At 47.1% G+C, this 13668-nt stretch overlaps 1 protein-coding gene across 3 annotated transcripts in view; it reads right to left on the reverse strand.

Annotated features, from left to right (window-relative positions):
• The window catches only part of LOC144104000 (putative phospholipase B-like 2), a 171130-nt gene extending 158118 nt beyond the window's left edge, over positions 1–13012 (reverse strand). For 2 of the 3 annotated variants that reach the window (XM_077636770.1, XM_077636768.1), the window contains exon 1: positions 12905–13012. The gene's annotated coding sequence lies outside the window, so the exon portion shown is untranslated. Of the gene's footprint in view, positions 1–4457; positions 4590–12904 lie in introns of all 3 variants that reach the window. The other variant, XM_077636769.1, reaches the window with a different exon arrangement.
• Between the last annotated feature and the right edge of the window lie 656 nt (positions 13013–13668).

Genomic DNA, 13668 nt, shown 5'->3' on the forward strand with positions numbered 1-13668 from the left:
CCTACCATATAAGAAAAAGCGGTAGTTCATGTGTCAGTGCACCATCTGTGACAATATATGATAAAAATTTTGCTTTTTTAGATAAATTACATATCAGGTGAGTCACCGGTGCCTTCTGTGTGGTTTTCCCGGGTTCTGGCCGGCACGTGGCTCTGATAACTATCCATTCTTTTTGGTATAAATGTCATGTACTTTTTCTGGAATAAAACAGTTGAAAGTTGCGCTCCGTCCTGTCTACCTTGTCTTTTTGTGTCGTCTTTCTGTGCGCATAAAAGAAGTCTGAGTGTGAACCAACTAGCCCCACAACGTATATTACTGGATTACCTTTCTTCTACAGTGGGCCCTTTTGTGAGTGTTTCGCCACATCCTTTCCAAGATTCGATCCTTGTTGCTCACATTTCCTTGACTACGTGCCGTGCGAGGTTGCTCGGATTCTGCATAAGGAAGGGATTGGTGCCTCCTGACATCTCGGTTTTGTTTGGCCGCGTTAAACCGTCCCTCGGCCATGTGAAGAGAGTGTGCCGGGTCTTGAGGTCAGAGCTATGGAGACAGGTTCACCTGTTCAAGGATTGGCTTCGCTTGCTGTGCTTTTCCCGAGACACCGAGCATATCGCCGCCAGGAAGCTTCAATCTATGATGAAGCTGGCCGCCCAGTCGACAGAGTTTTTGTGGACGCGATCTCTCGCAGTGATAACCAAAGGAAGAAAAAAAGAGAAAGAAAGTAAACAAGACAGTTCTTCTCTCCAGGTTCTTGACGACATCCACATTCCGGAGGACGTCGCTAGCGTTCTCAAAAAAGGTCCAAAGTACAGCATTGAGCCGGAAGTTAAAGGTCATGAGCTCTTGGCACTGACGAGAATTTCCAACAAGGCTGACCCGGAATATAAGGAAAGGTGTCTTCTGGAGGAAATCGACTCTCTCATCAGGACCGTGCCTTCTAGGGGACCCCGAATCAAGGCGCCAACAAGAAAAATTGTGCGCTTCTTTAAGGACAACGACCTGCAACTCGTTCAGGCGGATAAGGAAGGGGGCTTTGTCGCTATGGCGTCGGGAACGTACGACAAGAAAGGCTCGGAGGCTATCCGCAAGAATTTTGAAAAAACAGAACAAAAACCAGCAAAGGTAAAAAGCCGAGCCATTGCGTTATGCGAAAACCTTGGTCTAGAGAAGTTAGCCAGTAGTATTCAGAACACCAAATGTAATAGCTTGCAGGTTTTTTCACTGCAAAAAACCACCTTGATCACAAAGAAAGTGTTCCGTTTAGGTGCATTGTCAGCGAAAGGGGTGCCTGGCATAACCTACTAAGCCGGTTCCTGCTAAAGGAACTTAACAGACTTGTAGTAGACGACCCGTTTTCCATTAAGAATAGTCTTGAGGTTGTTGAATTTTTGCATCAAACAAACTCTGCAGGACACATGTTTTCTGTAGATGTTGTTGACCTTTTTTATTCTATTCCACAGAGCGAAATGTTGGCTGCTGTCAGGTTGTGCATAGAAATAAACGGAGCGGTGTCTTTTCAAAACAGCGCGGGTATGTCGGTTGACAACTTCCTTGTACTCCTGGAGTTTTACCTCAGTTCCACCACTGTTTATTTTAAAGGGTATAATTATGTACAAAGAAATGGAATCTGTATCGGATCGTGCGTGGCCCCGGTTCTTTGCAACATTTTTCTCGCAGGTGTGGACAGATCATTGGCCGAGGCGCTTGAAAACGGTAGCACGCTAAAGATTTTTAGATATGTATACGACTTTTTATTTTTTCGAAGAAACAATCACCTTTGACCTATCCACAAGTCGTGGAGGACATTCTTACTAATTTTAGACGACTATCCAAAGGATTGAATTTTACTTGTGAACTCACCAATGACAGCTGTTTCCAATTTTTAGACTTGAAAATAACCGTTAAGGACGCAGGCTTTTGCTGGAAGTACCAACCGCGTGCACAGAAGAAATTGTTGCCTTTTGATTCCTAGCAATCGAAAACTGTTAAACGTGCTATCGCTTTGATGTGCCTTGAGTCATCTCTAAGAAAGTCCTGTTGTCACATGGCGCAGGAAAGCTTTCATGATCAGGTCGGTCGGGAAGCTAAAACAGGCAGGCTTTCCCCAGATAGTAGTGAGTTCGGTTGCTGAAGCTGTTCTCAAGAAGATTAAACAAGGAAGGAGTAGGAACCAGACAATGGTTGCAGTTGCAAAACAAAGTGAAACCTGTGGTCATTCCATATCAGCATAGAGTGGCTCATAACCTCAAGCGCGTGGCTAACAAGTTTAAGGTACCCGTGGTTTTCTCGGCCCCAAGGAAACTTTCTTCACTGTGTCGTCTAGTTTCGCAAGATGGTAGCCGCAACTCAGATTGCAAAATCAAACATGTTAATAAGTTTGTGAAGTGTGAAAAAGGGGTAGTGTACAGAATTCCGCTGAAGTGTGGGAAGGTGTACATTGGGCTTTCGGGCCGATGTGTTAATGAGCGGCTAAGGGTACACAGTTTGTCTTTGAAGAACGGTACCGGTTCGCACCTGCCGGCGCACATCAGTGAGTGTGGAAAAGATAACGACATCAAACAGAAAGCAAAAAAACTGTGATGCAACGCTCCAAGGCACCAGCATCTTGTGCAGGAGTACTGACACGCTTGAGCGAGAATTGGCTGAAGCCTACCATATAAGAAAAAGCGGTAGTTCATGTGTCAGTGCACCATCTGTGACAATATATGATAAAGATTTTGCTTTTTTAGATAAATTACATATGAGGTGAGCTTCTGTGTGCTTTTCTCGGGTTCTGGCCGGCACGTGGCTCTGATAACTATCCATTCTTTTTGGTATAAATGTCATGTACTTTTTCTGGAATAAAACAGTTGAAAGTTGCGCTCCGTCCTGTCTACCTTGTCTTTTTGTGTCGTCTTTCTGTGCGCATAAAAGAAGTCTGAGTATGAACCAACTAGCCCCACAACGTATATTACCAGATACCTGGAACTGCAGCTTGCTCTCCGAATATAGTGGAATATGACGAAAGGGACAAAAACGCATGAACACACACGCGCACACGCACACAGACACACACGGCGGCACTGCCGTGACAATGTCGCCTGACGTTCCGCTGTTCATGCAGGTTTTCTTCGTGTGCCTAATCTTCCATGCTGGAGATGCAACCGAATCATTCGACGCCGTACGCCAAGCTTCGCTACGATGCGTCCCTACCGCGAAACTTCTGTGTGGGCGGTGTTTCCAGTCAGTCTGCAGAGGGCACCTGTACCCAGGGTCAACGACACGTGGACAGCATCTTCAGCTCACCATCTGGGGGCACGATAACGCCTGAACGCTTGCCCAGAATGCATCGGCAGCTGCATGCTATAAAAGCGGGACTATTGCCTACCAGCTTCAGTGGACACGGCGGCACTGCCGTGACAATGTCGCCTGACGTTCCGCTGTTCATGCAGGTTAGTGACGAAAACAAAACATGGCTTCCATAGCAATTTTGTTGGTCTTGTAGTGCTGGTGTGTCCACGAGTTGTCGTTGACTGTATATGCGACTGTTTTTTTCCGTTGCGGGTCTGTTGTTGGGTCTCTCAGGCGTTGTGGAGAAGAATCCAGGACCTATTACGGACGATATGTGCGAGGAATTGCTCCAGAATCAGAGGGAAATTTTGTCCAAGCTTACTGCGGTTCAAGAAAAGCAAGACTCGTTGAAACAAGAATCCTAGGCATGCAGAACAGGCTTCTTCTTATTGAAACTAAGATGCAAAGCTTAGACGAGACCCGGAACAGGCTCGCTACTCTCGAAACAATTGTAGCTGAACGCACTGTTGATACTTCTAATCTGGTAAAACATCTCGACGATTTGGATAATCGTTCACGACGAAATAACCTTATTATTAGGGGTATAGCAGAAGACGAAAATGAAAACGATGAAACCCTTGTAAACAAAGTAACCGATGAATTTTTTAGCGCTATTCTAAACGTGAATATAACTTCTATTGAAAGAATTCACAGATTAGGCAAGAAGCTTTCTGGTAAGCCTCGACCAGTCATCCTGAGGGTGGCTGATCATAGGGATAAAATTAAAGTTATGCAGAATTGCAGTAAGCTAAAGGATACGGCTTACAGCATCAGTGAGGATTTTTCTAAAAGAGTGCAGGGTATAAGGAAACAACTATAGGAATCGGCAAGTCAGGAAAAGAAGGCAGGAAAGAAGGTAAAGCTTATTGTTGATAAATTGAAGGTCAATAACGCGCTGTACAGCTGGAATGAAGAGCGCAAGGAAAGGTTCAAGCTGGGAAGTGATTCAGGTACAAGCGATAATAGACAGGTGCAGGGTCAACATGTTTCCTTCAAAATTATCAACGTAAATGCGAGAAGCGTATTAAACAAAGAGCACTCGCTTGAAGCTTTAGTTATTAATCAGGAATCTGCACAGGAATCTGACATTGTCGTAATTACAGAAACTTGGTTGAACAAAACTATACCCGATAGTGAAAGCGCACCACTTGGTTACGCGCTGGTTAGGAGGGATCCAGATGGAAGAGGCGGAGGCGTGGCTCTTCTGGTCAAGAGTAACATCGTTTTTTCCACTTTAGGAGTACCAGGTGATATTGAGGCTGTATGGATTAAACCGAAATTAAATAATCGCACTGTATTTATTGGTGGCGTATACAGGGCTCCAAACTCTCCTGTAGAACATATCTTGCAATTAAGAGTATTTAAGAAAACGTATATGAAACAGCAAGTTAGCATACTGTTACTAGGTGACTTTAATCTCCGAGCTATTGACTGGGATTCGTACGTGGTCGGAGACACAGATGTTTGTTCTTCTGAGGTGTTTTTGGATTTGGTATTTTCGTACAATTTAACTCAGCTTGTTAACGAATCTACTAGGGTATGTGCAACCAGGTCATCAGTACTTGATCTTATTTTAATCTCCAGTGCTTTGACAACTTATGTGAATGCATGCCTTGTTGATGAAGGGTTATCCGACCGTAAAATGGTTATTTTGTCCTTGAACATGTCCTTGTACTACATGCACCAGGAATCGAGCATCCAATATCTGGACTTCCAAGCTGCTGATGATGTTAGTGTTTTGGATTACCTGGAAAGGTCGTTTGATGGCTTCATGTCTATTTTTGAATCAAATGGTTGCACTGATGACCTGTGGGAATTTTTTTCGAAGATTACGATGCATTGTATTAGGCAATTTATTCCCATGAGTGTCAAGAAGGGCAAAAGAAAGAACCCATTGATTACGAGTGAGATACTTCATGTCAAACGGAGGATTAAAAGGAAACGGAAAGCTTGTTCTCGAGACCCGAGTGCCCAGAACAGGACTTTACTTCATAACATGAGACTAGATCTAAATCGGCTTTTGAAGGAGTCCAAGGAGAGATTCTTTAATGTAACACTGAAAACTTTTCTTCGTGAATCACCTAGCAAATTTTGGAGATATGTAAACCCCACAAATAAGCAACATAAATCTGAGGATGGACGAAGTACTCAAGTTCGTGCTGAAAATTTCAATTCCTTTTTTGCTCCGTGTTCACCAACGATGATGGCATACTCTCGCACTTTTATCAATACTCTGATCGCCCTCCAGTCTCTGACCGGATCAACGAAGGAGTTCTGAACCTCCTTCTGCGCATTAACACAAAGGAATCCACCGGCCCCGACAACATCCCGAGTGAGTTTCTATATAAGTATTCTCCGTGGGTCGCTAAATATCTTGATATTGTAAGCACTGTGAGTGACCTTCATCTTCATCTCAGCGTAATCATCATCGGTCATCGGGTGGTGCGAAGAAGACGAAGTGTTGCTAAGCTGTGACTAGTCGGTAGCTGCTGCTTCGGCCTACCTGAAGTAAAAAGGTGAATTTGCTGGTGCGTTCTTCTGCCTCACAAGTGGTGGAGGTGACTCCTGATCCCAGCGTCCTCAACGCGGCACCCCCTGGAGCTCCGTTCCGGTCGTGTTCTTGGCGGCACATCAACCGCCATGGCGCAGTCACATCCCCCTGCTCTCACCGTTCCGGCGCCTGTAGCTACCGATGGGCATCCCACGGCTGCCCATGCCACCTCTGCACCACTGACGTCCCAAGGTGCCCTTGCTCAGCACCATTTGACCCACCCAACTTGGTCAGTTACCTCACGTCAGCGCGACCCTCCGGTTTTCGCCGGTCTCCGCGGTGACGACGTCGAAGACTGGCTACAGCAGTACGATCGGGTGAGCGCTTTTAACGGTTGGGACGCTTCTATGAAGCTACTCAACGTCTCATTCTACCTGAGTGACGTGGCTAAGACGTGGTTCCTCAACCATGAGGACGCCATTCCTGACTGGCCTCAATTCACGACACAGATCCGCCAGATATTTGGAACTGTTGGTGCTGGTCCGACCTCTTTTCAAAAGAAGCTAGAGACCCGTGTGCAGCTTCCAGGAGAGACATACACATCATACATTGAGGACGTACTCGCCCTTTGCCGGCGAGTTAACAATGGCATGGTCGAGGCTGAACGTGTCGGACATATTTTAAAAGGAATTGGCTCTTTTGCCTACGCAGCTCTAGCTGCCCAAAATCCCGTCACGGTGGCAGACATTCGTGCCACTTGCCAGCGACTTGACTATCTACAGTCGCGCCGCCTCAACAACACCTGGGATCCGAGCCAAATTCCCGAAACTGATCTGCGCACCATCATACGATCTATAATACGGGAAGAGCTCCACAATGATATTTCGTCGGTTCCTGCCTTCTCACGCCCACCTGCTCAATCTACTGGGTTGCGTGGCATTATTAAGGAGGAGCTTACTTCACTCAATCGTCCCATGGCTACAGAACCACCAGCCCCTCCCTACGTTCCGACGTATGCTGAAGTCACTGCGGCTCCTCCTCCTTGTCCTCCTGTCCATCACGCGCCCGTCCCACCCAGCCTCGCCGCCCTGTCCCCGCGACCACCGGTGTATGGTAATTGGCGGCCTCTCCCACCTCGTCCAGTATGTTTCTACTGCGGAATCCGCGGCCATGTAACACGCGTTTGTCGCCGACGACTGCGAGATGAGCGTGCGAGCTATGGGTACGTTCGACGTGACGACGCCTACCAGCTTCCTCCTCGCCAGTACTACACCGATAATGACCTCCGTCCCTCTTCCTCCCCGTCGACTTCTCCTGACCGGTCTAGGACAGCACGGCCATCGCGTCGTCGCTCCCCGTCACCCTTTCGCCGGACTTCGTCGCCCCTTCGCCCTCCATCTTCAGCTTCTGCCCGCCAAACGGAAAACTAACCTGTGCAGTTTCCGGAGGTAAAACTGCACCGCCTGTCGTCGCTCCAATTCCTCCTCTGCTCCCATCAAACATGTTGACTGTATTCCTTGAGGGACATGAACTGGAAGCTTTAATTGATACCGGCGCCGCTATTTCTATTATGAAACTTGACTTGTGTTTAAAACTGCGAAAAGTGCGCACACCTTATACCGGTCCTCCTTTACGTGCTGCAAATGGACAGACTATTAACCCTTGTGGAGCGTGTACAGCCCGAGTCACCATTGATGGCATCTTGCACTTCATTGAGTTTGCTGTCCTATCCTCCTGTGTCCATCAACTCATCTTCGGCTGGGATTTCCTCCAAAACGCCTCAGCAGTCATTACGTGTTCCCCTCCCACTATTGAAGTCACTGAATGCAACATTCTTGCCGATAGAGAACCACTTTCTTCCCGTGTAGTTATGCTTGCCGATCACGTCCTCTATCCGGGCAACGAAGATATTCTATCTGTGACTTCTGACGCCGTCACCGATGGCGACGTCCTGATTACACCCAGCCCTCGTCTCCTGTCAAGAGGTATTATCATCATCGTGTCCCTTCTTCGCTTCTCCAGCGGTTCTTCTCTTCTCGTCGCATTCAACACCACATCAGAGCCCATTCTTCTGCGACGCGACTCTACTGTTGCATCAATTGCTTCCGCCCAGCCTGTCACACTTCTTCCCATTTCCACCTCCGATCGCTCTGATTCATCCCCTGCCTCGCTCAGTGCAGCACTTCGCCACACGATCAGCACCGACCTGACAACAGACCAGACAGACGCATTGTTCGCTGTATTGAACAAGCACGCAGACTCGTTCGACGTCAATTCCGGCACACTGGGTCAAACCGCTGCAGCAACGCATCGCATACTCACCGACGGATCAAGCATAGTTAGACGCCGGCCTTATCGTGTTTCTCCAACCGAGCGCAAAGTTATTCAGGAAAATGTTGCTGACATGCTTGCACGCAACATCATACGCCCATCGTCTAGTTCCTGGTCATCGCCTGTTGTGCTAGTGCAAAAAAAAGACGGTTCGGTTCGTTTTTGTGTAGATTACCGTGCTCTAAACAGAATAACTCGTAAGGATGTGTATCCCCTCCCTCGAATTGACGACGCCCTCGATTGTTTGCAAGGTGCCCAATTTTTCTCCAGCCTTGACTTAAGATCAGGCTACTGGCAGATCCCCATGAATGAAGATGATAAAGAGAAGACCGCCTTTGCAACACCGGACGGTTTATACGAATTCAATGTAATGCCTTTTGGACTCTGCAACGCTCCTGCTACATTCGAGCGTATGATTGACACAGTTCTCCGCGGCCTCAAATGGAAAACATGTCTCTGTTACTTAGATGACATCGTCATTTTTTCTTCGTCATTTCCTGATCACCTTACTCGTCTCGATGAAGTTTTGACAGCACTTTCCAGCGCTGGCCTACAGCTAAACACGAAGAAATGCCGTTTTGCATCAAAATCCATTAAAGTTCTTGGCCATCTCGTAAGCAGCGAAGGAATTAAGCCTGACCCTGAAAAAATCGCTGCTGCGCTGCACTTTCCCCGTCCAACTCGGGTCAAAGATCTCCGCAGTTTCCTCGGCTTGGCATCATACTTCCGCAGATTCATCCGCAATTTCGCCTCTATTGCCTCACCTTTACATGCGCTTCTTCACAACGACACGCCTTTCATCTGGTCTCCTGCTTGCGAAGAAGCATTTGAAACTCTGAAGCGTGCTCTGACTTCGGGTCCCGTCCTCTGCCATTTTGATGATAAAGCACCGACAATTTTGCACACCGACGCCAGTAGCCATGGCATTGGCGCTGTCCTTCTGCAACGCCAAAACACCTCTACAGAAAATGTTGTTGCCTATGCGAGCCGAACTCTGACTTCTGCGGAACAAAACTACACTATTACCGAACAAGAATGTCTCGCCGTCGTCTGGGCTGTTCAGAAGTTTCGTCCTTACCTGTACGGCCGTCACTTCACAGTCGTCACTGACCACCACGCCCTATGCTGGTTATCCACTTTGAAAAATCTGTCCGGTCGTCTCGGGCGGTGGATCCTCCGCCTTCAAGAGTACGACTTTACTGTCACTTACAAATCGGGCAAGAAGCACAAGGACGCCGACGCTCTCTCTCGTTGCCCTATTGCTTTGCCGTCGCAACCCATGTCCTCGCATTCCTCTCCTGTCCCAACGGAGTCAAGCCATTTAAACCCTACAGTTATGCAGTCTTTGAGCGCCGCCTCTATTGCTCCCATGCCAGATATACACTGCAATCTTGCTCACCACCAGAGTGCTGACCCTTACTGTCAAAAGCTGATTGATAGTCTCAGCGGTGTTCTTAGACCTCCAAATGCCCGTCTCCGTCGTCGGCTCAAAAATTTCAAGTTACAGGATGGCACATTATTTTGGCACAACTACAGCCCACTGGGCCACACATGGGTTCCCGTAATTCCTTCTTCCCTGCGTCCTCAAGTTCTACAAGCCTTCCACGACGACCCCACCGCAGGTCACCTTGGGTACCACAAAACCTATGACCGCATCAAACGTCGTTTCTTCTGGCCTGGCCTTTCAACCTCAGTATTAAAATACGTAGCGTCTTGCATCCCTTGTCAACGACGCAAGCGGTCTACGTCGCCTCCTGCCGGTCTCTTGCAACCTCTCCCATGTCCTTCCACACCTTTCGAAGTCGTCGGAATCGACTTGTATGGACCCCTGCCCTTGACTCCAGCTGGCAACCGCTGGGTCGTTACTGCCGTTGACCACCTCACCCGATACGCTGAAACCGCAGCACTTCCTTCCGGCTCCGCTTCCGAAATCGCCAACTTCTTCCTCCACACCATACTTCTTCGCCACGGCGCCCCTCGCCTCCTCCTTAGCGATCGTGGCAAGTCGTTCCTCTCCACCGTCCTCGCCGCAGTGCTTCATGCTTCAGGCACGGTGCATAAAACTACATCTCCTTACCACCCTCAGACCAATGGCCTCACAGAACGCTTTCATCGCACCCTTTCTGATATGCTATCCACCTACATTCACCCTCAGCACAACAATTGGGACTCTTTACTCCCCTTTGTAACCTTCGCCTACAACACTGCCGTTCAACGAACCACCACCTACTCTCCGTTTTTTCTTGTTTATGCCCGCCATCCTACCTTCTCCCTCGAAGCATCTTTCTTCACAGCTTCTACTCCTTCTGCCGCGCCTTCCCACGAACAGTTCGTGTCTCGTATCGCCCACTGCCGTGATCGTGCCCGCCTTCAAACTGAAGCCACTCAAGCTTCCAGGAAAAGCACGTATGATGCGACTCATCGCTCAGTGTCTTTCCGCCCTGGAGACGAAGTGCTACTCTGGACACCTACTCGCATCCCCGGCCTGTGTGAAAAGTTTCTGAGCCGTTTTATTGGCCCGTACACGGTTCTGGAACAAACTTCCCCTGTAAACTATCTCATCACACCTGCATCGCCTGTTCGCGATCGTCGGTGTCGCGGCACCGAGATTGTGCACGTGTCGCGCTTGAAACCCTTTAACCGCCGACCTTAAGATTTAATTTGCGACCAGGATGGTCGCTTTCGTTCGGGAGGGGGAATGTTGTAAGCACTGTGAGTGACCTTCATCTTCATCTCAGCGTAATCATCATCGGTCATCGGGTGGTGCGAAGAAGACGAAGTGTTGCTAAGCTGTGACTAGTCGGTAGCTGCTGCTTCGGCCTACCTGAAGTAAAAAGGTGAATTTGCTGGTGCGTTCTTCTGCCTCACAATATTATCTTTCAATCTTCGCTTACCCACGGAACATTTCCTACAGCCTGGAAACAAGCCAAAATAATTCCAATTCAGAAAAGTGGGAGCACATCTGACGCAGGTAACTACAGGCCCATTTCTCTTACGAGCACATGCTCCAAACTGCTTGAGCACATAGTCTGTAATCATCTCTCAAATTATCTGGAAACTTACAACTTACTACCACAAGTGCAACATGGCTTTCGTAAGAGGTTGTCTGCAATAACGCAGCTTGTTCAGACAGTTCAGGATCTTTCACAAACAATAAATATCCGAGGACAGATTAACATAATTTTCTTAGACTTCGCCAAAGCGTTTGATAAAGTATCATATCCGGAACTCTTGCTAAAAATGAATGCAATATTCAGAAATCCCAATTTTACTAAATGGTTTACATCCTACGTTCAGTCTCGTGAGCAGTATGTTGAAATAAATAAAATTAAACCCAGGTCTAAACCTGTTCGGTCTGGAGTACCTCAAGGTAGTGTTTTGGGGCCTCCGTTATTTCTAATCTTTATTATTGATTTGCCGTCTGATATAAACGTTCCAATAAGACTGTCCGCAGACGACTACGTCATATATAAAAGGGTTGACTCTTTAAGTCATCAGCTAGACCTTAACCACAACTTACAAAAAATTCTAAACTGGTGCAATGAATGGCGAATGACACTGAAACCAGTAAAATCAGTCCGTATGACTATCACGAGGAAGAAGGTGCCCCTGAGCTATAAATACAGTATCGGTCCACACGAACTAAAAAGGGTTACAGAATATAAATATTTAGGATTAATATTCACTCCGGATTTGAGGTGGAACACGCACATCAATGAAGTATGTAGTAAGGCAAATGAAGTTCTGTGGGGACTCCGGCGCAGACTGTATAATGCAATTCCTTAAGTGAAAACCATAGCCTATGAGATGCTAATAAGGCCAATTATTGAATATTCTCAAATAATATGGGACCCACACACTGCAACTAACAGACATAAATTGGACAAAATTCAACGACTGGCATCAAGATTCATATTTAATGAATACCAGCGCAGGCAATCTCCTACTGAACTATGCAGGCGTGCAAACCTTCCACCCTTAGAACTAAGGACGAAGTTGGACCGATTAAATTTTTTATTTCTAATTATTCATAACCAGGTCAAGATTAGCTTACCTGAATTTTGTGTAATTTTCCCAGACCAACGCTCAAGAAACAGGCACAGTTTATACATACAGCCACCGGTTACACGCAACGATACTTTCAAATAAAGCTTTTTCCCAAGGGCGATTAGAGAATGGAATGAACTTCCAGATTCAGTTGCCATATCATCATCTCTCTGTGCATTTACAGCTGGGTTAGAGGGTCTCATCTTCCTTGACAAGATTGCGCCTATGTGGATTCTGTTTCCGGTGCGTATAATACGAGCGTCTTTTTTCCCTCACTTGTTCACTGTGTGCCACTTTTTTCATTTACTACCTCTGCTTTGCATTGTCGTTGTCTTTTTGTTGTTGACTTGGAGTGGGACTTTCCTTTTCTTTGTTATATATATATTTTTTCTCCACTCCTGTAAAAGCCCTTCTTGGGCTGACAGTAGCAATAAACGAACAAACAAACAAGTTGCAGCAGAAGCTGCGGCGAATTTGAAACTTAATGCCATCGCATTAACTCAAGTTAATTACTCGAGTGACTCAAATGTCCCCACAGTTTTTTTTGTGTGCGTGTGTGTCCTGACCTTCTTGTGCGCTCTGTTCGCTTGCATTTTCACTGCATCTGTTAGCTAACTCACGTTTAACTATTCTCGGGTGACGTTGAGAAATTGCATTTTTTTGTGTGAAACATGCAGCCCAGAGAAAGTCGAAGTGGAAGCTCACCGAGTCTGCAGTCAGGCAGGTTCACCGGGCTGTGGCAGGAGCCCTGCGGCGGCACTGGAATCACGATACGTTCACGTCGTCCACATATCGATCGCTATTGTTTCAGCGTATCGGTTGTGAGAGCTGTGGGACCAGGGGATAATGCGGGTGATAAAAGCACTGATATGGTTGAATGCTATCAGCGCCAACTGATTAACAAAAGTTGCTCTTGCAGGAAAAAGAGCCCGCACTTGAATATTTGAGGACAACGATTCGAAGAGCTAAAACAGGTTTTTACATATATTTCTTGGTTGCCGGTTGTCTCCCTTGAAGGCTCCATAGGGTATTACATGGAAGAGGGGAAAACATGTAATATTAACCGAAATTTGGGACGGCTGCTAACTATCCTCGAGCCCTATGCGCTTCAATGAAAGAAGTCGCGTTTTTTTGGTATAGCCAATCTTACAAAAAATGGACCGGACTTTTGAAGCGGAAAGCTTTACTACGCTAGGGTAAAGCAGTCGTCGCCTGGGCCGGAAAATGACCTTGAACGATCTTCAGCCCAACCACGTTTATTCTTCCTTACGGCGTAGTTCAGGTGTCCACCAAAATATGTGAGGCAGTTACTGCGCCATTTCGTTTCCTCAAAACTAATTTTCAAAACCAACCTTAAATTTTCTTCGAAAGCAAACGAAAGGCGCATAACTGTCCCCTGGGACAGTGGACACCTCAGTCGCGCTTTAACCTACGTGGCGGTAGTGACAGATGTCCGCTGCATGCGTTGG

This window comes from Amblyomma americanum, chromosome 9 (genome assembly GCF_052857255.1).
Source record: "Amblyomma americanum isolate KBUSLIRL-KWMA chromosome 9, ASM5285725v1, whole genome shotgun sequence".
Lineage (NCBI taxonomy): Eukaryota > Metazoa > Arthropoda > Arachnida > Ixodida > Ixodidae > Amblyomma > Amblyomma americanum.